General features: G+C 42.9%; 1 long non-coding RNA gene across 1 annotated transcript; it reads left to right on the top strand.

The window, feature by feature from the left end:
• The first annotated feature begins 5,562 nt into the window (after window positions 1-5,562).
• Window positions 5,563-23,607, top strand: LOC145796507 (uncharacterized). The gene is made up of 4 exons (XR_014336972.1): window positions 5,563-5,728; window positions 23,051-23,162; window positions 23,248-23,295; window positions 23,387-23,607. It is a non-coding gene; the product is annotated as an uncharacterized LOC145796507 (long non-coding RNA).
• Window positions 23,608-23,924: the final 317 nt, after the last annotated feature.

Here is a 23,924-nt window from a genome sequence, read left to right as displayed (position 1 = left end):
AATCCAATGCGATGCCCCGATTTGCCTCTGTTTTCATCTGTCCTCAGAAACTTGCACCAAGCTCCAGAAAGCTGAAACTCCACCTAGGGAAACCTGTGGGAGGGTGGCCGACCACTTTTGGTCTCTCCAGACACCTGCCGACCACTTTTGGTTGTTGAAAAACCAAAAAAGTGGTCGGCCAGCTAGTTTTTCAGGCTGGCCAGCCAGTTGTTGCTGCTGAACTGCAATTTGCTACAATAGAGAGCAAGAAAGGGCATGGCAATGTATTTGCAAGATATGTGTGCACAACTACCCTCCCTATCATGTCATGAACTCAAGGGAGTGTGGTTCTCGACCCTCGGGCCACTAATCGCGCATTTCAATGCATGTTGGCCGAGAGGCGAAGTTGCATAATTCAATGTAAAATGAATGCACAAGTAAGCACATAAGGCCTAAAACTTTATCATGCTAGATCAAGAGCGTCGGCGACCGAGAATTAAGACACGTTTCATCACTTCAAGTATGAAACGTCCCTCTTTTCCCATGTTTGGGCTAACACCTATTCCAAACACAATGCAACACATAAGATGGCATGCACAATGCTACTACATGGCATACACAATGCAAGAGACAGGCATGCAACAACAGTAATGCAACATGATCAAACTACCAATGCAAATGGCATGCAAACAATGCTAACACATGCATGCACAATGCAATGCTACAAGGGCAACTTAGCAATGTTAGGGACATGCATACTCAATGCAAGGAACAACTTGGCATACGCAATGCAAATAACCACATGGCATGCACAAAGCAATGTAAGATGGCATACCTAATGCAATGAAATAATATGGCATACTCAATGCAATATACATGGCATAATCAATTGACTTAAACCAACAGGGGTAGACCTCAGTCATGTCCAAATTAGTGGCCATTGGTGATGAAATTAAGGCACAAAAGGCAAGGTATGCATATACAATGCAATGGCCTATCAAAGAGGCCTAAGAGTATAACTCTCAAGAGTGCTCAAAGAGTGACAAATGTGCAAGTGTGACAACACTAAGTGCACTGATATGAGGTAAGAAATGATGCCAAATCATTCAAACAAAGCAAGTAAAGCATGCAATGGTCCTAAAGCATGAAAGCTAACAAGGAGGATTACTCTAGAGACATGCAATACATGGCACAAATGCACGAACCAACCATGGACAGAGCTTTATTAGGTCAAAACAAAGACCTAAACATGCTGAGACGAGGGCTCAAAGACCTAGGCATGCAAGCACACAAGCTAAGCCCTAGAGTAGGCAACAATGCACAACACTCAAAGACACTTAAAGAGTGAATGAAGTGGGAACATGGCAAGTCTATATGCCCTGAAATGTCATGTTAAGTAATGCCAGATCATGTACACGACACAAATGAAGCATGCAATGGTGCTCAAAGCTTGAAGCAAGCAAGGGCACTTGTACTACAACTATACAAAACATGAAGCATGTGACCAAAGCGACCCAAAATAGTCCTAGAACATGTTAAAATGAGTCTAAAACATGCATGAAAGGAAGCCAAAACAAGCTATCATGAAGGGCATAAGACATGATGCATACAAGGCAAATAAGGTGGATTACACTACACCTATTAAGACCAAGCATGGGATGACTTAAGAAACAAAAATCAGAGTTATATCATGGCGTAATAACCCCAAAAATACATCGAAATGATAGCTCGCAAGCTTAGGCATGAAGGCATACGCAATGGTTCATGTTAAGGCATAAAGGGGCAAACCCTCCAATGCATTGAAAGAGCAAAAAATGCAACTGCATGGGCATGAAACATGGACTGAAATCATATAATAAATGATGCCAAATCATTCAAACAGTCCAAGTAATGCATGCTAGTGGGCTTGATGCACAAAGCTAACAAGCTAGATTGAACCATAGCTATACAAAGCAAGTCCTGCATGACCAAGACAACACAAATTAGACCTTAAACATGCTAAAACATGAACAAAGTCTTCTTAGGGCTAAGCCAAAACCATGCTAAAATGACATGTCAAAGCATGATGCATGTTAGGCTATTTCATGGAAATGCACTACAAGTGCATGGAGCACGCAAAGGTTAACCAAACCAAACCCTAAGAGAGGTATGACATGGTAAAACAACACTAAATACATGCTGAAATGGACTCAAACCAAGCTATAATGACATGCTACTTTATGAAGCATACAAAGCTAGTTTAAGAGATTTACACTACAAGTGTATTAACCATGCATGGAGTGACCAAACCAAACAAAAACAGTGGTATGCCTCAGCAAAATAACCACAAATACAAGCTAAGATATGGCCAACATAAGCTTAACAAAGGTGCCCAAACATGAGGCATATGAAGCAAGTAAACACAATACAAGGAGAGGGGATGACCCTCTCTTATTTAAGACACCAAAACCACCTTTCCACCACAGAAAATCCTTTGGATTTCAGTGGTAGAAAGGTCATGCAAAGGCTTCAACAAAGAGCCTAAAGGGATGGCTCAAAATAAGACCTAACAAGGCCTAAGAGGGGGTAAATCACCCCAAACGAAAAAGTGACCTTAAACAACTATTTTAAGAATACAAAAACAAAACTTTTTCTAGTTAAGAGTTAAGCTTAAAAACATATGAAAGAAGGGCTAAAAGCTTAAGCAAGAAAGAGGAATTTAAAGGTCAAATGCTCACCCTTGAAGACCTCATTTACAACTGCAACTCCAGCAAGTTCTTTGAGCTTAAACCAGTCCAAGCACACCAAAAACAACCCCTTAGCACCTCAGCAACCAAAGGAAGGTGTTTGAGTGTGTGTTTGTGTGTTAAACTAAGACAAAACAACACTTTAAGGCACAAAAATGAAGCAAAGAAGGAAGTATAGATACAAGACTACATCTAACTCTTAACCCTCAAATTTTTGAACCTAGAGGAGGGAGGAGGCACTACTACAAAAATAGTTAAAGATCACACTTTGAAAAAGAAAAATATCTCACTTTTATTGCAAGTGTGATAATATTTATTTTTTATGTCACTTTTCAATTAAGTGTGATTATATATATATATATATATATATATTTAATCACACCTTCTAATTAAAATGTGATTATATATACACTACTACTTTTTAATCACACTTTTTAAATAAGTGTGATTATATATATATATATATATATTTTTTAATCACACGTTCTAATTAAAGTGTGAGTATTTATATATTTTTTAATCACACCTTCTAATTAAAGTGTGATTATATATATATATATATATTTTTTAATCACACATTCTAATTAAAGTGTGATTATATATATATATATATATATATATATTTAATCACACCTTCTAATTAAAGTGTGATTATATATACACTACTACTTTTTAATCACACTTTTTAAATAAGTGTGATTATTTATATATTTTTTAATCACACCTTCTAATTAAAGTGTGATTATATATACACTACTACTTTTTAGTCACACTTTTTAAATGAGTGTGATTATATATATATTTTTTAATCATACATTCTAATTAAAGTGTGATTATTTATATATTTTTTAATCACACCTTCTAATTAAAATGTGATTATATATACATTACTACTTTTTAAATAAATGTGATTATATATATATATATATTTAATCACACTCCCCAAATAGGTGTGTTTGTATAAAATATTTCAATTTGATTTTTATATAAAATATACAATTCCCATTTTTTTTTTTAAAAAAAAAAGGCCCCAACACCAAAACACAAATTAAAAAAAAAATTCAAAATACATTTAACTCTTTAACTACTTCTAATCAAAAGGAAATATATATCCTTTATAATTTATCCTTTATATGAAAATATATATCCTTTATAAATATATCATTTATAATTGATTAGAATGGTCCACAGATCTTTCCAAACAACAAATAAATGGCTGAGATCATTTTACACATTAGAGAGTTCCCACCCATCACGCACGCGCAACCGTTTCTTCTTTTCTTCTTCTCTCTTTTGTGATTCGCTCTCTCTCTCTCTCTCTCTCTCACACACACACTCTCTTTCTCTCTCTTAGAACGATAAACACCTCATCGGCACAACCTTTACGTCTCCTCATCTTCCCTGAATTTGGATCCTTTTCCCCAATAGACACCCACCCTCTTCGTTATAAATGGTGCTCTTCATTTCCCTTACAACCTTTTGAAACTCATTGGCTTAGGAAAGACTGCACTTTTGGTAAGGTTCTAAATCTAGAGTTTGTTTCTTTTCTTTTCTGAAACCCTTCCCTTCTTAAATTAGGGCATTTGATTAAACTATTTGGATTTCCATTCAACGATTTCTAGTTGGGGGTTTTGAATTAGGGCATTTGATTCAACGATTTCTGGTTGGGGGTTTTGATTTTTTTTTTTATTTTTAATATGGATGTATATATGTATAAGCTCAAATCAATTACAGTAGATATGTTTGTTTATATATGCTTTTGAAGGTGGCAAGCGATCGATTATGCTCAGTTGAATCACAGTACGATTACATTCTTCAATTTCTCCAAACTAGAGACCGCAGCTTCTCGTTGGAGTCGAGTCAGGTTGAATGCTTCCAAGGTCATCTGCTTCTTCCTCTTCTTCTAATTTTTTTCCCCAATTTAGTGTAATTTCTAAAAATAATTATAAAATCATCTATGGTAAAATTTTACATCGTTAATAACCAAACTCTTTTTAAAAAATTTCATGAATCTGTAATAATTTTCTTAAAATATCAATTAATCTAATAATTAAGTAGTATTATATTATTATGTGTTCAACAAAGTGACTTAAGATTATCATGTTAATTGTGTTGGGTAGGTTGGTAAGGGTTTGTCCAAAGACACCAAAGCACAGAAATTGGCCTTCCAACACTGGATTTATGTTACTAATTATATCAAATTTATATACACATCAGACGCGCATCAGTCTCTTCTCATGGTCTCATAAAAATCATATTTTAATTCGAAGTTTTTATGATAATAGATGAATTATAGATGTTCTGGAGTTGGGTCCTTTTGATGATGAGCAACCTATTTACATAAGATTGATCAATCATTAATTTAGGCTGCAAGTTATTGTACTTATTACACTACAACAAAATTGGGTTTTTACGGTTTCATATCAACGACATACAGTAAATGCAAGCCGTGGTTTTTCATTTTTAAGACTTGCTTTTTTTGCATGCCGTAAATAATTTCACAACCACGACGTGTCTATTGCGTAGGTCGTAAATGCTAATAACAATGATTTTTTTACGATTTACAATGTTAGCTGTAAATAATAAAATTTTCTATGACGTACATATGACATGCCGTAAATATATAAATTATATACGACACGCGTAAGTTAGTCATTAAACATATTTTATTTTTCACAACGAACAATTTATGTCGTAAATGGTATGACCCAAAAAAAAATTAAGCACCAAAATAAATAAAATGGGATCTGGCGCCACCAAAAAATTAAGCAAAAATTAAGAGCTAGAATTTTTTTTTTTTTTATATCAAAAAACAAACTGTTTGGCTCCTAACTGGGTTCTAAAGGAACGTGAAAGATGTAAATCAGATAATAGAAGAGAGGGAGAAGAAAGAAGAGTTCGAAAGGGAAATTGGTTCAGCGGCATCAGATTTCGATCTGGAACGGTGCACTCCCTCCAACGGTGAGACTGGTTCGGTGACGGCAACGATCGACGGCTCGAAGTGGAAGGGTTTCGTTCTTGAGGTATGTTCGGATTCCCCCACCCTTCTCTCTCTCTCTCTCTCTCTCTCTCTCTCTCTCTCACATTCACTCCATTTTATTCGGTTAGTTTCTCTGCTTACATAGTGAGAATAGTTACAAGATGAAGTGAAGAAATTGTAGGAGGAATCTGATATCAATCCATGAGACCAGAAAAACTCAGCCCTTGAGGAATTTTTTTTAATGATAAATTAGCAGAAAATCTATGATTGAAAATTCTATTTTTCTTTTTTTTTAAACTAAAATTACCAGAAATTCTTGTTAGTTTCTTTAGGTTTTGTTTTGTTTACAGTATTGAGTTGGTTAATAGTCATATGGGAATCGATCAATTAATCGAAGAGGATCTAAATCAATGTGTTTTTCACACTGTGTTATTTGAATGAATGTGTTTTTCACACTGTCTTACAAAATTGCCCTTATCCCTCACTGTCCTGCCATTGTTGCGCAACCATGGCCTGCTTCAATTGACAAAAAAAGAAAAGAAAAAAAAGATGCTATTATAGTGGGAGCAGAAGCGTTGGTCATTACTTTCTTACTCTTTTTTTTTTTTTTTCAATCTCGACCTATGTTTTAAACCACCATTAGTGTTTTTAGTGCTACTATGTAGTGTGTTGGCTTTTGGGTTCGTAGGAACTCAATTGTTTTGTGAGTTTTTTTTTTTTTTTTTTAATTTTTTAGTTTTTAGGTTCCTTGAGTCATACAAGATATAGTGTGAATGTCAAACTTTTGAGTTATGAAAAACATCTGTTATACATGATGCATAACAGTGGCATTATTTACCTTTTTTTTTCTTTTTTTGTTTTTGCTTTGTGCATTGTCAATGGAAGCAATCCTGTCCTTTTGGTTGTGCAATGTGATTATATTATATGTTAGTACATGGTCCACTATTTAAATTTTAGTATTATTATCAATTTTTTCCACTTTTAACTTTCTGGTTATTATCTCATGTGCACCAACCGCAAAACACACAAATGATGGCTGCTAGTTTTTTTTCTTTGGGGCCGCTAGAATGATGTATGAAGTGGGAAATGGCGCTTGTCATTATATGGAAATCATTTGCTTGAAAGGAATAATTACTATTGTATCTTGGACAACCATCATCATGGATTGGTAACCAAAACTAAGTAGCTTAATCCTTTGTTCGAGTAACCTTTCCATTGTTGATTCACATGAACTCCCGCTTCCAACATTGTCCTAAGATGCTCTCCTCTCTAGCTTTTGTATTTCATATTGTGTGGGTTTTAGCTCCATACACTGAAGTCTGGTTAGTCATGCACTCTTCCCTCAGTGAGCATGAATTTCAAATTTGAGGAAACCGTTCGTTGATCTCTGTGTTGGTTTCTTTAAGAACACTAATTTATTTTGTTTGTTCCCAACAGCTTGTCATTAATCATTGTGTACAACTATTTATCTTCTATTCATTCTGTTGGATCTCAATTTATTTTACATCCCAATGCTGCCTTCCTTCTCATAGGATTCATGAAAGCATGTAAAGAGCAACAGTCCAGTCTTCTTCAGCAGTTTTAAATTGATGTTTCACCAAACAACCTAATCCTATTGTTGTATTTGATCATTAGTTATTGTCAGCAAAGTGAATTTCTTGCATTTTCCTATGATGTTGTAGTTCATTAACATATTTTATACTGTTTGAACTTGAAATTTTTTTTGTCCCTCTTGTATGCTTTTTGCCAGTTGCCCATAACCCAGTTAAGATTTAAACAATTCTGGTAAAAAAAAAGTAAGTGCTTCTGATTGTTTACTTTTTTAGTTATGTGGGAGCCGAATAAATAGAGGAGTCGGAGGATGCGCACTCCAGAAATTAGATACTATTCGACTTCATATTGCGTGACCAGGATGCCGGATACGTGAGTAAAGCCGAATAGATGGAGATCAGTAGCTCCGAATGAAAGAAAAGGCAATGATCAAAAAGTAGACCCTGGCCCCAAGGATAAAAAAGAACACGTATAAATACAGGAACAACAGTTATAGAAAGGTATGTAAGAATCACTTCACAAAGACTTAGAAAGTAAGTTATCCTGAGTGTCTGAACTAACTTGTCCGTCGGAGTGCTAATTCTGGCACCCCCGACCGGAGTGCTTGTATCTTTTCAGGTGACTAGTTGAGGATTGCTAGTGTCTGCCAGGATCCGAAGAGTATTTCCAAACCACATCACCATAATTGGCACCGTCTGTGGGAATACTCAAACACATCCATGGCAGGCGTGACTGAAGATCCTTCGCTAGCCACTAACGAGACCGCACAGAGAGTTGACCTCATTCCAGCAAACTCGCTTGTACCAAAAACCATCGCGGCAAGACTTGGCTCAGACCTCTACTCTCAGACCTCTACTCATTTTCAAACCCAATGCAAACGACAATACAAGCGACCATGGCACAAGCTAGGAAAACCCAACAGAGGTTGGCCAATATCATCGCTGAGAACGAATGCCTTCGTCGCGATCTAGCCTCGGAAATAGCAAAATCCAAACAAACGGTGCCCAAGGCTTCTGAGCGACCCTTGAGGGCAGATCATCTTGAGGAGTTGGCAAAGGAGTATGGTCGAAACACCTACCCGTCCGGAGGATGCATCTCCGCTTGACACCGTTCACATGATATACAGCTTTCCAGCAGCCCGGCCATGCATACAATCCAATCACATCCAGGCCCCCAACAGCAACTCACGCCAGCAAAGCGGCCCCGAGAAATGCCAAGTATCACCTTTGACGATTCTGACTTGATCAGTGTAACACTCCCCCACATCGATTCGTTAGTTGTTGAGCTGCGCGTAAACCAGTTCACTGTCGAGCGTGTTCTTATCGACCAGGGCAGTACCTTGGAGGTTATGTATTATAAAACCTTCAGCAAACTCGGATTCAACGAGTCAGACCTGACTCTATCTCCTTATCCACTATTCGGCTTCAATGCCACTCCAGAGTACCCATTGGGAAAAATCAGCTTACCCGTTCGAGCAGGTTCTAGAACGGTGGATGTGGAATTCTTGGTCGTTAGACTGCCATCGCCGTACAATCTCATCATGGGGCGATCGTGGTTGCATACCTTGCAGGCCATCCCAAGCACCTATCATCAACTGCTACGTTTCCCAATAGAACACGGTATTGAGCAAATCCGCGGATCACAGAAATCGGCACAAGCATGTTATCTCCTTGCCGCCAGAACGCCAAAGGAACTGCAAGTAAACTCCATTGAGGTGCCCAATCGGGAGATCCTGGACGATGTTGGGTGGTATCCAAATGAGAAGGCCATGAAAGATTTGGACCGAGTTGACATTGATGGCAGCCCAAAAAAGTTCTTCATGATCGGCGCCTCTCTGAATCAGGCCAACAGGCAGTAGCTGATCTCTTTCTTGCACAACAACCTTGACGTCTTTGCGTGGACTCTGTATGAAATGCCGGGAATAGATCCGTCAGTTTCACAGCACCATTTGAATGTCGATCCGAAATGTAAGCCGATCATTCAGAAAGGCCGACGGTCAGCCGCGGAGCACATTGCCGCCGTTGTTGAGGAGGTAGACAGACTGCTTGACGCCGGGGCAATTAGAGAAGTCACTTACCCTACGTGGCTCTTCAATACAGTGGTGGTGAAGAAGAAAAATGGGACTTGGCGAGTGTGTGTCGACTTCACGGATTTGAACAAAGCTTGCCCCAAAGACTATTTTCCTCTACCCAGAATCGACCAGCTCGTCGATGCGACGGCACGCCACCAACGTATGAGCTTCTTCGACGCTTACAAAGGCTACCGTCAAATTGCCATGCATCCACATGACCAGGACAAACCTGCCTTCCTCACCCTAAGAGGAACTTATTGCTACAAAGTTATGCCCTTTGGGCTGAAGAATGCAGGGGCAACCTACCAAAGATTGGTGACCGCCATGTTCAAAGAGCAACTCGGCCACACTATGGAAGTATACATCGACGATATGGTGGTCAAGTCCAAAGAAGAATAGCGTCATATAGCCGATCTAGAAAAGACATTCAGCATCTTACGCAAATACAGAATGAAACTGAACGCTTCCAAGTGTGCGTTCGGAATCAGCTCTGGCAAATTCCTGGGTTACATCGTCAATCACCGAGGAATCGAAGCCAACCCAAGGCAAGTCACAGCAATCTTGGAACTCGGCTCCCCCCGCTCAGTAAAAGAAGTCCAAAAATTGATGGGGATGGCTGCTGCACTCAACAGGTTTATCAGCCAGTCTACAAATCGCTGCCGACAATTCTTTCAGACACTACGGCAGGGTAAGGTTTTTGAATGGTCTGCCGAATGCGAAACAGCTTTCAATGGACTCAAGACCTACCTCCGCTCAGTACCTCTCTTGACAACACCCGTCGCTGGTGACCCGCTCATCCTATATCTGGCAGTTTCCGATAGGGCCGTCAGCGTCGTACTGTTAAAAGAAGAGGAGGGGGAGCAACGGCCAGTGTATTATGTGAGCAAGGCAATGGTTGACGCCGAAACTCGCTACCTTCCGCTGGAAAAACTCATCTTAGCCCTAGTCATGGCGGCAAGAAAACTGATGCATTACTTCCAGGGACATAGCATTGGGGTGCTAACAGATTATCCCCTCCGATCAGTACTACGAAGTGCAGAAGCATCAGGACGTGTTTCAAAATGGGCTCTTGAACTCGGCCAATATGACATTCAATTTTTACCTAAAACTGCAATCAAGGGGCAGGTGTTAGCCGACTTTGTTGCCGAATTCACCGGCGAGCTCGCCAACCTCAAACCTGATGAAGCTCGACCAAAGGCTGAAGTTCTACCAAAGCCAAACTAGAGAATTTATGTCGGGGATATTTGGCAATTGTACTATGATGGATCATCTAACCAAAGGGACAGTGGCGCCAGAGTTGTAATCATGTCTCCAGACGGCGCAGTAATTGAGTCGGCTGTCAAGCTTGGCTTCGAAGCATCAAATAACGAAGTCGAATACGAAGCTCTTCTAGCCGGTCTGCAGAGTGCGCACCTTCTCGGTTCTCGGCGTCTGCTTGCGTTTTGTGATTCAAAATTGGTAATCAATCAGCTAAAAGGGGAATACGCGGCAAGAAACGACCGTATGGCGGCCTACATGAAAACGGCCAATTCCTTGCTGGCAAAATTTGACCATCACGAACTGAACCAAATAACATGCGACCAGAACACACACGCGGATGCCTTGGTGTGCCTAGCCTCCGCCATCAATTCTGAGATCAAGCGGACCATCGAAGTAGGTTTCGTCCCGGAGCTGAGCATTGGCCCTCCGAATGAAATCCATGTCAACGTTATAGAATCCGCACCAAGTTGGATGGACCCCATTGCTGCATTCCTCTCCTCTGAACAACTCCCAGAGGACAAAAAAGAAGCTCACAAGCTGCGAAATAAAGTTCTGCGATACTATCTGGATTCGTAGGGAGGGCTTTACAAAAAGTCCCTCTTTGGTCCATATTTGGAATGCGTGGACCCCGACAAAGTGGAGGGGCTTCTGACAGAGATACATGAGGGCAGTTGTGGTGCCCATTCTGGCGGATGCTCCCTGGCCCATCGAGCTATAACGCAGGGATACTATTGGCCGACAATGAGAGCTGACGTGGAAAGTTATGTAAAAAACTGCGAACAGTGCCAAAAGTTCTCCCCATTAACCCATCTGTCTGCCGAAGAGTTGAATTCTATCACCAGCCCCTGGCCATTTGCTCAGTGGGGACTTGATATCGTAGGACCATTTCCCGGGGCCCCAAGGAACAAGCGATTCTTAATTGTCACGACAGACTACTTCACAAAATGGGTCGAAGCGAAGGCTTTGACACATATACGAAATGCGGACATTGAACGCCTTGTATAGAGAGACATCATAACACGATTCGGCATTCCGAGAGCTCTCCTCTCAGACAATGGCACCCAGTTCGATTATGGCATATATCGAGAGCTATGCAGCAAATATGGCATTCGGCCTTGCTTCTCGACACCGGCCTACCCCCAAAGCAATGGTCAAGCCGAAGCCTCTAACAAATCCATCTTGGACAGCATCAAAAAGAGGCTGGAAAAAGCTAAAGGCAAATGGGTGGAAGAATTGCCGAGTGTATTGTGGGCTCATCGTACTACGCCGAGGAGATCCACTAGAGAAACACCGTTTCTCTATGCTTCGGAACCCAGGCAATCTTACCCCTGGAAATCGGCCTCCCAACTCTGAAATCGTAAGCTTTTGACACGGGCCGAAACGACATGATGCTTGCCCTGGATCTGATCCTCATTGAGGAACGAAGGGACCGCGCCCTGGCATCCATGGCATGGTACCAGTAGCAGCTCGCCAAGTCGTATAATCAGCGAGTTCAATTACGCCGATACACGCCAGGAGAGCTTGTCCTGAAGAAGGTACTTCCAGTCGACCGGAGACCGACCGATGGAAAATTGGGTCCAAACTGGGACGACCCTGTAGACACCCCATTTTTGACCGACCTTAAGACTTAGACGTCACCAATTGAGCGCTTGGTGATATTGCATAATGTGCTCGTTCAGAGTCGCGGCCGTGAGCCCCGCCTCCGGACTTCCGAACCCTTTTCTGCGCCTTGCCTCGGTTTGCGAACCAGACTCGGTTTTCTCTGTTTCTTTTCCTGAGGGGAGGGAGAGGTCCTGTAGACCATCTCTTAGTGGCCGTGGGCTACATTTTGTGGCCATAGGCCATTTTGCCCATTTCGGAGCCCGGTTTCAGGTTTTTCGGGACCGTTGGCCGTGTGCCTCGGTTCGGGACCACCTAACCATCTCCATCTGTTCTGAATTTTGGCATACATCTTATTTTTCCCCTTTTGAGGGACACTGGGGTCAGAGAGACCCACTTCGTGGCCGAATGCCACTTTCGGTGTTTAACAGGCAGTTTTCGGGGCCCCAAACTGCGCGTTTTGGCCCCCGAACATTCGTTTTGCATCAGTTTTCGTTTATTTTTGGCAGGTACCTCTGTTTCATCCCCAGGAAGGCCGTAGAGGGGTGGGAGGCCAGCAATTATTTCAGTAACCAGTTATATATCCTCCGACGCCCTCCGACGCCCGTTTTTCTCACTTCCGAGCCAATGTTGAACACCTTGGGGCCACTTTCTTCAACCCCAAACCACATATTTGTGTTGTACACACATGGGAGGATCCTAATATCATATGGCCGGCCAGAAATTCCATTTGACCCTTTTGAACCCCTCTTAAAAATGGCTTGTTCTCTCTCCTGTTTCAGAGTTTCCAATTTTGAGCCACATGGTTGTGATGAGGAGACATGGGAGGACATCCTTATGTGGTGGCCGGCCACTATTTCAACTTGACCTTTTCGACCCCTAGCCGGCCGGCTAGGGGAGGTGGCCGGCCGGCCACCTGCAAGTCCAAAAACCAGCCGGCCATGTTCCTTGCAAAAGGCACTTTACAGCTGTATAGCTGTTTCCCCCAGAAAATATCTCAATCCGGGGGATATTTTGTGGGGGAAAACTTGTCTCCTTTTTCCCCCACCTTTGCCCCTCCTTTTCTCCCTCTCCTTGGTCCTTATAACCAGCTGCCAACATTGGTATGAGGGGTTAGAAAAATTGGTCTTCAAGCCTTGATACACAAACCTCCCTCCATCTCTCTTATTTCCTTGAAAAACCTCTAAGTCCTACACCACCATTTCTTCTACACCACCAACCCCCACCCTTCCATCCTCCATTCCAGAAGTTTGAAGGTGTTCTCCAAGGCCTGAGGAGCCACAAACTCAAGCCAAGAGGCAACCAAAGTCAAGCCTTCAAGGGTAAGTAGTATTTTTCCTTTTTTGAGCTTATTTTGGTATCTTTTCTTAGCCATACGTGCTTACTGATTTGAGCTCCGGCCAAAACTGAAAGTGGCTTTATTTTGAGCTCTTTTTCACCTTTTCTTAAGGGCTCAACCCTGTTTGAGCCCCCCATCTTGCACTTGCTTCAATATCTTCCTTGAATGCCATTTTTTTGCATGCTTTGGAAGCCCATTATGCTTCCATTTTTGGGCATTTTACAAAACTAAAAATAGTCTTATTTTGAGCCCCTATTCAACATTGAAGAAGGGATCATCAGTGTTTTGGATCTCCATATGCCACTTCATGTTATATCCCTCTTTGGTCCCTTTTTCTTGCATGTTTTGGCAGCCTATTATACTTCGGTTTTTGGTCATTTTACAGAACTGAAAATAGTCTTATTTTGGCCCATTCTTCATGTTTAATTAAGGGCCTTTGGCTGTTTGATGGATATTTAGTATACTTTGTGCTTTGGCCATCTTTTGGCCCATTTTCTTGCATAAGAGCTTAGCCATATCTATGTTTGTTTTTTAGGTTTTTACAGTTCTGTAAAGTGGCTTATTTTTGTCCCCTCTTCAATGTTGTTGAAGGGCCCTAACCTGTTTGGAGTCAGCAGCTGTGAGTTGCTTCATAATCTCATATTTAGGGCCATTTTTGCATACTAGTTTTGCCCTATTTATGCTTGCTGTTTGGCCATAATTTGTACTGGTAAAATGCTTATTTTGGGGCTGCCTTGCTTCTGTCTTTTCATTCCATGTACCAATTATGCATGCTTTGTATAGCTGTAGTTCATTCTATGTGCCTAATTCTGCATTTCGGGAGAGATTTCATGCATCGGGTGTGCTTTCGCCTCGTTTCGGGGCTGTTTTCCCCCACATTTCAGTGCTGAAATTCCATTAGCATGTTGGCATATCATTTCCATGCCATTGCATTGCATATGTCATTGCTTCGGTTTGCGTGCCCGTGTGCACGCATTTCGAGGCACTTCATTTTCATCCACCGGCCTCTTATGTGAGTGTGGCTGAGGCTCTCTCATGTTAGTATAAGTCCATGTTGCATTCTATATGCCTTTTCCATGCCATTGCATTGCATATGCCATTGCCTCGGTTTGCGTGCCCGTGAGCACGCATTTCAAGGCACTTCATTTTCATCCATCGGCCTCTTATGTGAGTGTGGCTGAGGCTCTCTCATGTTAGTGTAAGTCCATGTTGCATTCTATATGCCATTTTAGCCATATTGCATTGCGTATGCCATTGCCTCGGTTTGCGTGCCCGTGTGCACGCATTTCGAGGCACTTCTTTTTATCCCTCGGCATCCTATGTGAGTGTGGCTGAGGCTCTCTCATGTTAGTGTAAGCCCATATCATATTTCCATGTCATTTGCATTGCGTATGCCATTGCCTCGGTTTGCGTGCCCGTGTGCACGCATTTCGAGGCACTTCTTTTTATCCCTCGGCATCCTATGTGAGTGTGGCTGAGGCTCTCTCATGTTAGTGTAAGCCCATATCATATTTCCATGTCATTTGCACTGCGTATGTCATTTCCTCGGTTTGCGTGCCCATGTGCACGCATTTCGAGGCATCTCATTTTCACAGCATAGTGCATACTAGGTTGTATCTTAGATCGCATTTATGCATTTCCTCGGTTTGCGTGCCTGTGTGCACGCATTTTGAGGCATCTCATTTTCACAGCATTGTACATACTAGGTTGTATCTTAGATCGCATTTGTGCATTTCTTCGGTTTGCGTGCCCGTGTGCACGCATTTTGAGACATCTCATTTTCATAGCATTGTGCATGCTAGGCTGTATCTTAGGTGCATTCATGCATATCATGCATATTGCATCGTGTTCGGGATAGAAGTTAGCTCGAACACGGGAAACGAGGTGCATTTTGTACTCCGAGTGACGGAACGTGTCTCAATTCCCTAGTCACCGACACTCCGGATCATCCATGATGGAGTTAGGTTCTTGTTGTGTTTATATGTGCATTCATCCCATATTAAATTGTGCAATTCGACTCCTCGGCCATCATGCCTCGATATGCGTGATTGGTGGCACGAGGATCGAGGTATGCATATATTTGTGAAAATACATTGCTATGCCCCTTTCCTGCTCTCTGTTGCAGCAAAATGAAGAATCAGCAACTTTTCGGAGTCTGGCACGCTTTCCAAGAATAACTGCTAAACAGAGGCTAATTGGGGCATCGTCATGGATTTCCGCACAAGGGCAACCCGGGCATGCATCATTCATCAGAGTCAAGGCAGTCCCTGGCTTGCATGCCAGTTTATCTATTTTCTTAGTTAATTTGTTAATTAATTAGAAATTTGTATATTATTTGGACTGTAATATTTATTTGGACTGTAATATTCTTTTATTCGGGACTGTATATTTATTCGGACCCTCTGTACGAGGGCATAATTGTAATAAGTGTGAGTGTGTGTGTTGTATGTCTTCCAACCCCACGTCTTTCTCCCTTTTATTTACCTGCTTATGATGGTTAGATTAGGGCATATTTCAATTAGCATACAGTATGACAGCATGTTTTGCATCATTCATCTGTTTTGCATGCACCGAGCTCGGCGCATCATACTAACTGCATTGTATTTTCAATTCCAAATTGAATACATGTTAGCTATAGCATTTCATATGTCATGTTTAGAATAGCCGAGCCTGCTACAGCTGCATTTTTGCATGTGTTGCATTAGGCATTTCTGTATACTTAGGATTCATGCATGATTTCTAATGAGCTTTTGTTTTGGCTTGGAGTACCCGGTGAGCTTTATGCTTTAGCATCCTTGCATGCGTGTGAGTGAATGCCATGAATAGCATGCTTACCATGAGGCTAATTGCTTATGTGATATAACTGCCTGAATGCCTATGGGTGAAGGTTGGGTTACTTGGAGTGGAACAAATCATCAACTGTGAGTTTTAAGCCCACTAGATAGTGGCAAAACCATCTTTTCTAAGCCCACCTGTGGGTGGCTAAATCTGCATTTTAAGCCTACTTGCGAGTAGCAAACCATCTTTCAAAAAACAAGCATGAAATGTTTTGTTCCAATTCGGGCGACCCAGTCTATACTTATATGCTGTGCGCATCATCTAGTAACCTAGGCTAATAACCGGATTAAGAACACACAAAGTTTTCAAAAATAGATATCATGGTTAGTAGAGGCCGATCTTTGATTGGGCGAGCGGGGGTGCTCACGAAGTGACCTTCCCCAATCGTACCCAAGTTCCCGAGCCGAGGCAACTTTGGTGATGACGGACACGTGGCCTTTGGCACCGAGTCAGGGTTTCCTAAATTTCCCATTAAAAAAAAACATTTAGGTGGCGACTCTGTATCTGGCAAAGCAGTCCATGTTTGGCACTTCTTTTCAAAAATCTGTTTCTCAAAACGATTTGCCGGATTTGGACTCTTTGGTTCAGACTTAGAACCGTGACAAATTTTAGAGTCCTGAGCTGTAGTGACCCCAATAATGAACAGAACGGGACTCACCCTCCCGGGGCCTTCGGGGACGTCTACAGACCCCTATCAGATAGAATCCATCGTAGGGACAGGGACATATCGGCTCTCAGACATGTCAGGAAGAAGCCTGCCACGGCCTTGGAGTTCAACACATTTACGTAAATTCTATCATTGACCCGACTTGTGGGCTTGATACTTGTACATATTCCACCTTTCCAATACAAAGTTTCATGCTTTTGCCAGCCCACTCCTAAGCCTTGATTAATTAGGGCCGTAGGGCCGACCAAGCCTATTAGGGCCGACTAAAGTCTTCGGATTCGGAGCACCCTTCGTGGATATCACGATTGGCCAAATTAAAGTCTCTGGATTCGGAGCCCCTTTCGGTGCATGACACCTTAGGGCCGATTAAAGTCTCCAGATTTGGAGCGCCCTTCGTGAATATCACGATTGGCCAAACTAAAGTCTTCGGATTCAGAGCCCCTTTCGGTGCATGACACTATAGGGCCGATTAAGTCTCCGGATTCGGAGCCCCTTTTGGTGCATGGCACCATAGGGCCGATTAAGTCTCCAGATTCAGAGCCCCTTCTGGTGCATGACACCTTAGAGCCGATTAAAGTCTCTGGATACAGAGCGCCCTTCGTGGATATCACGATTGGCCAAATTAAAGTCTCTGGATTCGGAGCCCCTTTCGGTGCATGACACCATAGCGCTGATAAAGTCTCCGGATTTGGAGCCCCTTTCGGTGTATGACACCATAGGGACGATAAAGTCTCCGGATTCGGAGCGCCCTTCGTGGATATCACAATTGGCCAAATTAAAGTCTTCAGATTCGGAGCCCCTTTCAGTGCATGACACCATAGGGTCGATTAAAGTCTTCGGATTCGGAGCGCCCTTCATGGATATCACGATTGGCCAAATTAAAGTCTCCGGATTCAGAGCCCCTTTCGGTGCATGACACCTTAGGGCCGATTAAAGTCTCCGGATTCAAAGCGGCCTTCGTGGATATCACGATTGGCCAAATTAGTCTCCAGATTCGGAGCCCCTTTCGGTGCATGACACCATAGGGCTGATTAAGTCTCTAGATTCAGCGCCCCTTTCGTTGCATGACACCTTACGGCTGATCAAGTCTCCGGATTCGGAGCCCCTATCGGTGCACGACACCTTAGGGCCGAATACATATTCACAGAATCGTTCTTAATTCAAGCCGGTCAATACATGTTTAAATATTTACACCACTAGCAGAAAGTTGAAATAATATGATTAATTAAACACAACATTTCAAGACCGAATACAAACGTTGAAAATAAAAGAAATTCAATTTATTCGGTGTGAAGTCTATTCATTCGGCACCCTCATCGTCGCTCTTCTCAATTTTGAAATCGAAATAAGGAAAGTAGTGGCGATGATACAGGGGCGAGGCCGAATCAATGCCCACGGCTTCGAGAGCTTCCTCGGTTTGAAGGGCCTTGATCCAGCCGTGCTTGAATCCACGATTTTCACATCGGCAGACCTCCTCGGCAAAGTCTCATTTGGTCTTCTCTATCCCGACCTTCAGGCCATCCTGAAACCCCTTTTCATAACCCGAGGTTTGTTGGGTCACTCTCTCAACGACCAATTTAGATTGACCGACCGCCACCGACGTGCTCGTTTGAACATTCTTCAGCTCTCGAAGCTCACGCTCAACCTTTTTCGCGCGAATCTCCAGACTGCGATTCCTTTCGTCCCTTTTCTCACTCTCACATTGCGCTTCTCGCAGACGCATGCCGACTTCGTGAGTAGTATATAGTCCTTTCACGGCCCCATGTATGTCGTCTCGAAATACTTCAAAATCTTGACGTCCGACCATCGATTGTTGGACTTCCGGCGGGAAGATCTGTCGAGCGAACTCAACTGCTACACCTGGGTCTTTAATGATAGAATCTGCCTCCGTCATTGGTCTATTCCTCACAAAAATCACAAAACTCAACGGTCGTGGCATCGCATCAGGCTCGATTCTCGGTCGCGGGCGCGGAGAATTTCCCCATTGTTGCTTGTCCGTTCGGGGCGATACGCTTCGACGACTAAGGAGCTGCTATGTTTCCCAATCCTTGGACATTCTTCTTCCCGTACGCATAGGCTCGCTACTGCGACTCATTGCGGCGTCTAATTCAACCAATCTTCATCCCTCCCAAGTTTCCTGAATGGAAATAAGTAGGGCCTCTGGCGTGCACCCGCGCCACTTATCCTTCAATGTATGCAGCTCTCCTGAGGCAACGTTAGTAATCCCAAACGTCAAAAGTCGGATGACAATTGTCCAGCCCACGAGTTCCGTGACTCGGCTTCCCAACTCCAAAAGCTCGCGCCCGGGCCAAGGCGAGGGCAGATTCACTAATCTGGTCGGCCATGTTTTCAAGAGCAAGCGCCGATCAATGTGTGCCTCAGCCAGCCCACGAGTTACGCCATTCGGCTTCTCAAGCTCGCGCCCTGGCTAAGGCAAGGGCAGATTTATTAATCTGGTCCACCATGTTTTCAAGCGCAAGCGCCGATCAATGTGTGCCTCAGCCAGCCCACGAGTTACGCCATTCGGCTTCTCAAGCTCGCGCCCTGGCTAAGGCGAGGGCAGACTCACTAATCTAGTCGGCCATGTTTTTAAGCGCAAGCGCCGATCAATGTGTGCCTCAGCCAGCCCACCAGTTACGCCATTCGGCTTCCCAAACTCGTGCCTTGGCTAAGGCAAGGGTAGATCTGATCGGCCGAATACCTAAGCTAAGCAGCCGATCTAACCATAACCGAAAGCAGTAACATTCATCAACAACATCTTCCTTAGCCAGTTGAGCACAACTCTGGAAATTTTATATACTCAAGTTACCAAACAGAAAGCTACAAGATAAAAAATACTAAATTAAAATCGTAAAAATAAATTCAAAAAACAAACACTGACTATTGCAAAAGATGAAAATACTAAATTAAGACTGTAAAAATACATGCGACATCCTAAAAACTGTCAGTCGGCCGGATCAACCATCGAAATCAAACTCCAATGGCTCAACATCCACTTGCTCATATGGTATTGGCACAATCAATGAAGCGTCAACAGCAGCAAGGGCTTTGTGCCAACCATGTTTGAATCCCCGATTTTTAAACTTGGGGACTTGGTTCACGTACTCGGCGAGCCCAGCATTTTTCCCGACCTCGAATACTTTGGAAGACTCCGATTCGGCTGATTCCTTCGTCGTCTTCATTTCGGCCAACTCAGCCTCTAGTTTGGAGATCGCTTTTTGGGCCAACTTGAGCGCATCTTCGCTCACGTCCGCCTTCCTCTCGGCATCCGACCTCAATTGATCCGTGCAACGAGCCTTCTCCATCTCGGCATCGGTCCTTGAGGCTTCCTTGTCCGCCCTCAACGCTTCGACCTTGGCCCTTCTCCTCTGGCCTTCAACTTCCTCGCGTAAATGACCAATCTGCTTGACGGCGTCGCGATGGCGACAGCCGATATCGACTATCCATCCGATGGCCTGAAAAAAAGAATTTAGAACCATAACTTCAACAGTATTTGGATTAAGTGAAGCTAAGTTCGAATATGTACCAAAAGTGCCAATTGGGCGGCCAGTGCTATCGCATCTAGATTCGTTTCCATCCGAAAAGCCTCCTTGTCAGACGGTAAAGACACAGACGTAGCCAAGCTGAATGCGACCTCTAGATCTTTAAGCGCTGAAGCATCAGAAGAAACCAGCACATTTTTTATCATCGGCTGAATGACAAAAGGAACGATCACGTCCAATCCCTCTAATCGAGGACGTTTGCCATGTTCTTCTACGTCGGCTTCAAACTCGGTGGAGCGTTTCTCTGCCTCGACTTCTTGGCCGGCCTGCACGATCAAGGTAGATTCGGCATCCCTATTTTCCGCCGTCTCCACCTCAATAACATGGAATGACTCTGATTCGCCAGCAGGCAGGGAAAATTGAGATGTGGTGGCGGGTGGTGCTTCAGACGGAAGGACCTCCGCTTTTCGTTGCGTAGCCAACCTTTCTGCATTCGCCTTCTTGGCAAGTTTTGTCAGGCTTAACCCAGTCATGTCTTCAGGGTTTACAGCGGGAATATCCTCTAAACCGTGAAAAACGCCGTCAAGCGAAAGATCCCCTCGGCCTGAAGCAGATGGAGGATCGGCCGAATTCAATACCGCGTCAGATTCGGTTTCAGACTGATCTGATTCAGTAACATTAGCTACACCCTGCTTCGAATCCGACCCTCCAAAACCAACCTGCCTCAAGTTTTTGAAGTCGGACAAAATGAGAGCGATGAGAGAATCTTCACCCTCCAGAATCGGGATACTTTCTGCCGCCGAGAAGGTCGTATATGTCGGCTCGTAACGAAGCAGAATGTGGGCCGCCCTGCCTTGTTTCTGAAGACTTCGATGGTCGAAATATTTGAGTGCGACTTCGATATCCGGAAGAATGGCGCCGTCAGTTGAAGATAGAATTTTCTTCAAATTTCTCCCTACACAAGCCAAGCCGTAACATTTCAAAAAAGAGGCTTTACAACAAAAACGAACAAATGATAAAAGCGAGAAAGCAATCAGCCACCTGGCTCACCCTTTCATCTAGGAATAGGGTCGGCGTGATCCTTCCCTTTGCCAAATTCCCAGTTACCCTGGACAACGACCATAACATCATCAACTCATTTTCCAGAACTAGAAAGCATAGTTATCAACTGATGGTCGACATCCTTGGCCCTAAGGAAGAAACGTCTGTGCCGACCAGAAGACTTAGCCAAGGCATAACAATGCCGGATGGCTGGAATGCCAAGGTTAATTCTTAGGCGGCGGTTGAGTGCTATAACCCCCATTATGACTCTAAAGAAATTCACATTAGGTTGGGAAGAGATCAAACCCCTATGGCGAAACACAGCCCTAAGAAACGGGTGAAGGGGGAAACGGACTCTACTCTCTGCAATTGACAAACTAGGAAAGACAATCGTGGTTTCATCCTCTCTCTCCATATCAAGAGTGTCGTTTGCCACAAGCGACAAACGGACATCATCAGGAATAGAGAAATGGCGTTTAAAGCCAGCAATACGATCTGACGAAAGGAAGTCTTTTAAATGTTTCGCCATATCCTAGTCTATGAGAATATGCTAAGGAAGGAATAAATCAGAAAGAGTCCTCGAAGCAAGGGAGGAGAGAACTTACAAAGGAAGAAGAGGATATTGGAGGAGAGTTTCGGGGACGATCCAGAAGGCAATCCAGCGATGAGCATCATAAAATGTACACTGGAAAGGACCACGAAATTTTAAATCGCAATAAATAGACACGTACGAGGGGGCGGGGAGTCGACACGACAATCGAAAGGGGTACGCTTAGATGTCCGCAGGATGAGGCCAATCGCTGAATTTTGGCTCCGACTTTTAGGAATTCAAAACCAAGCACTCCAGCCAACTGTCGTCGGTGAAATGCTTGGGGGGCAATTGTGGGAGCCGAATAAATAGAAGAGTCGGAGGATGCGCGCTCCAGAAATTAGATACTATCCGGCTTCATACTGCGTGACCAGGACGCCGAATACGTGAGTAAAGCCGAATAGATGGAGATCAGTAGCTCCGAATGAAAGAAAGGGCAACGATCAAAAAGTAGGCCCTGGTCCCGAGGATCAAAAAGAACAGGTATAAATACAGGAACAACGGTTATAGAAAGGTATGTAAGAATCACTTTACAAAGACTTAGAAAGTAAGTTATCCTGAGTGTCTGAACTAACTTGTCCGTCGGAGTGCTAATTCCGGCACCCACGACCGGAGTGCTTGTATCTTTTTAGGTGACTAGCTGAGGATCGCTAGCGTCTCCCAGGATCCGAAGAGTATTTCCAAACCACATCACCACAAGTTATTTTCTCAGTTATATGGTGTACATGTATGCATTGAACTGTTGAAATTTCCTGTGTCAATAACAACATAGTTCATGTTTGCTTAGTTATCAACATATTGGTATTCTTGTGCAACACAAAATTTATTTGCTACTGTTACAAAGCCATTAGCTACATCTATGAAAATATTCATGCTTCCGTTTTCATGTAATCGGATGTAGTTAGTTAATTATTGGAATTCAAATCAGGTTAGAAGAGAAACTCACCAATATAGAATCAGAGAATAAGGTCCTTCGTCAGCAGGATGCCTCCATGGCACCTAATAAGATCCTCTCAGGACGCTCCAGATCAATTCTTCAGGTTCTCCCAGAAATCAATCTTCTTCAAATCATGAACTAATGTTGTGGATGTTTTATGAAATTTTCATGTTTTCATCTATTGGCAGAGAGGTGGTGAGAGTGGTCATTTGTTTGTGGATACAAAGACAACTTAGGTAAATTTTCATGTTTTATGAAATTTTCATGTTTTCATCAAGCCTTTTGTTAAACATGCATTTTTGTTGATTGCTGTTAAAAATGCCTTAGGATCTGCATAGCCCTTCATTAAACCAAAGGGATCTTTCAGAAGTAGAGGACAAACAACAAAAATCTCTTAATGAGAAACAGCAAGAGAATCAAGAGCTTCTTATCCAATGTATTGGACAACACCTAGGCTTCGCAGGGAACAGACCAATTGTTGCTTGTATCATCTACAAATGCCTTCTACGATGGAGATCTTTTGAAGTTGAGCGGACTAGTGTGTTTGACCGAATCATTCGGACCATAGGCCATCCTATCAAGGTTTGAATAATCTAATCCTATATGCTACTAGTCTGTCTTGTTTTCGCTTTTTGTCATAATTGGCTTCTCATAACTAAGTATTATTATTTGGATTAAAGACCCAGCATAACAATGACATCTTAGTCTATTGGTTGTCCAATTCCTCGTCTCTTCTTCTGCTACTCCAGTGTACATTGAAAGCAAGTGGTGCCGCTAGAATGGACGCCGTCGATTATCCTCGGCTACTCTGTTTGGAAGGATGACACAGGTGATTTAAAGTTCCCATTTGAATTTTCATGTTCTG

The sequence above is a fragment of the Camellia sinensis genome, chromosome 8 (genome assembly GCF_055761805.1).
Source record: "Camellia sinensis isolate YWXY chromosome 8, ASM5576180v1, whole genome shotgun sequence".
Classification (NCBI taxonomy): domain Eukaryota; kingdom Viridiplantae; phylum Streptophyta; class Magnoliopsida; order Ericales; family Theaceae; genus Camellia; species Camellia sinensis.
Note: the sequence above shows the minus strand (reverse complement) of the source record. Positions and strands in the feature narration are given on the sequence as shown.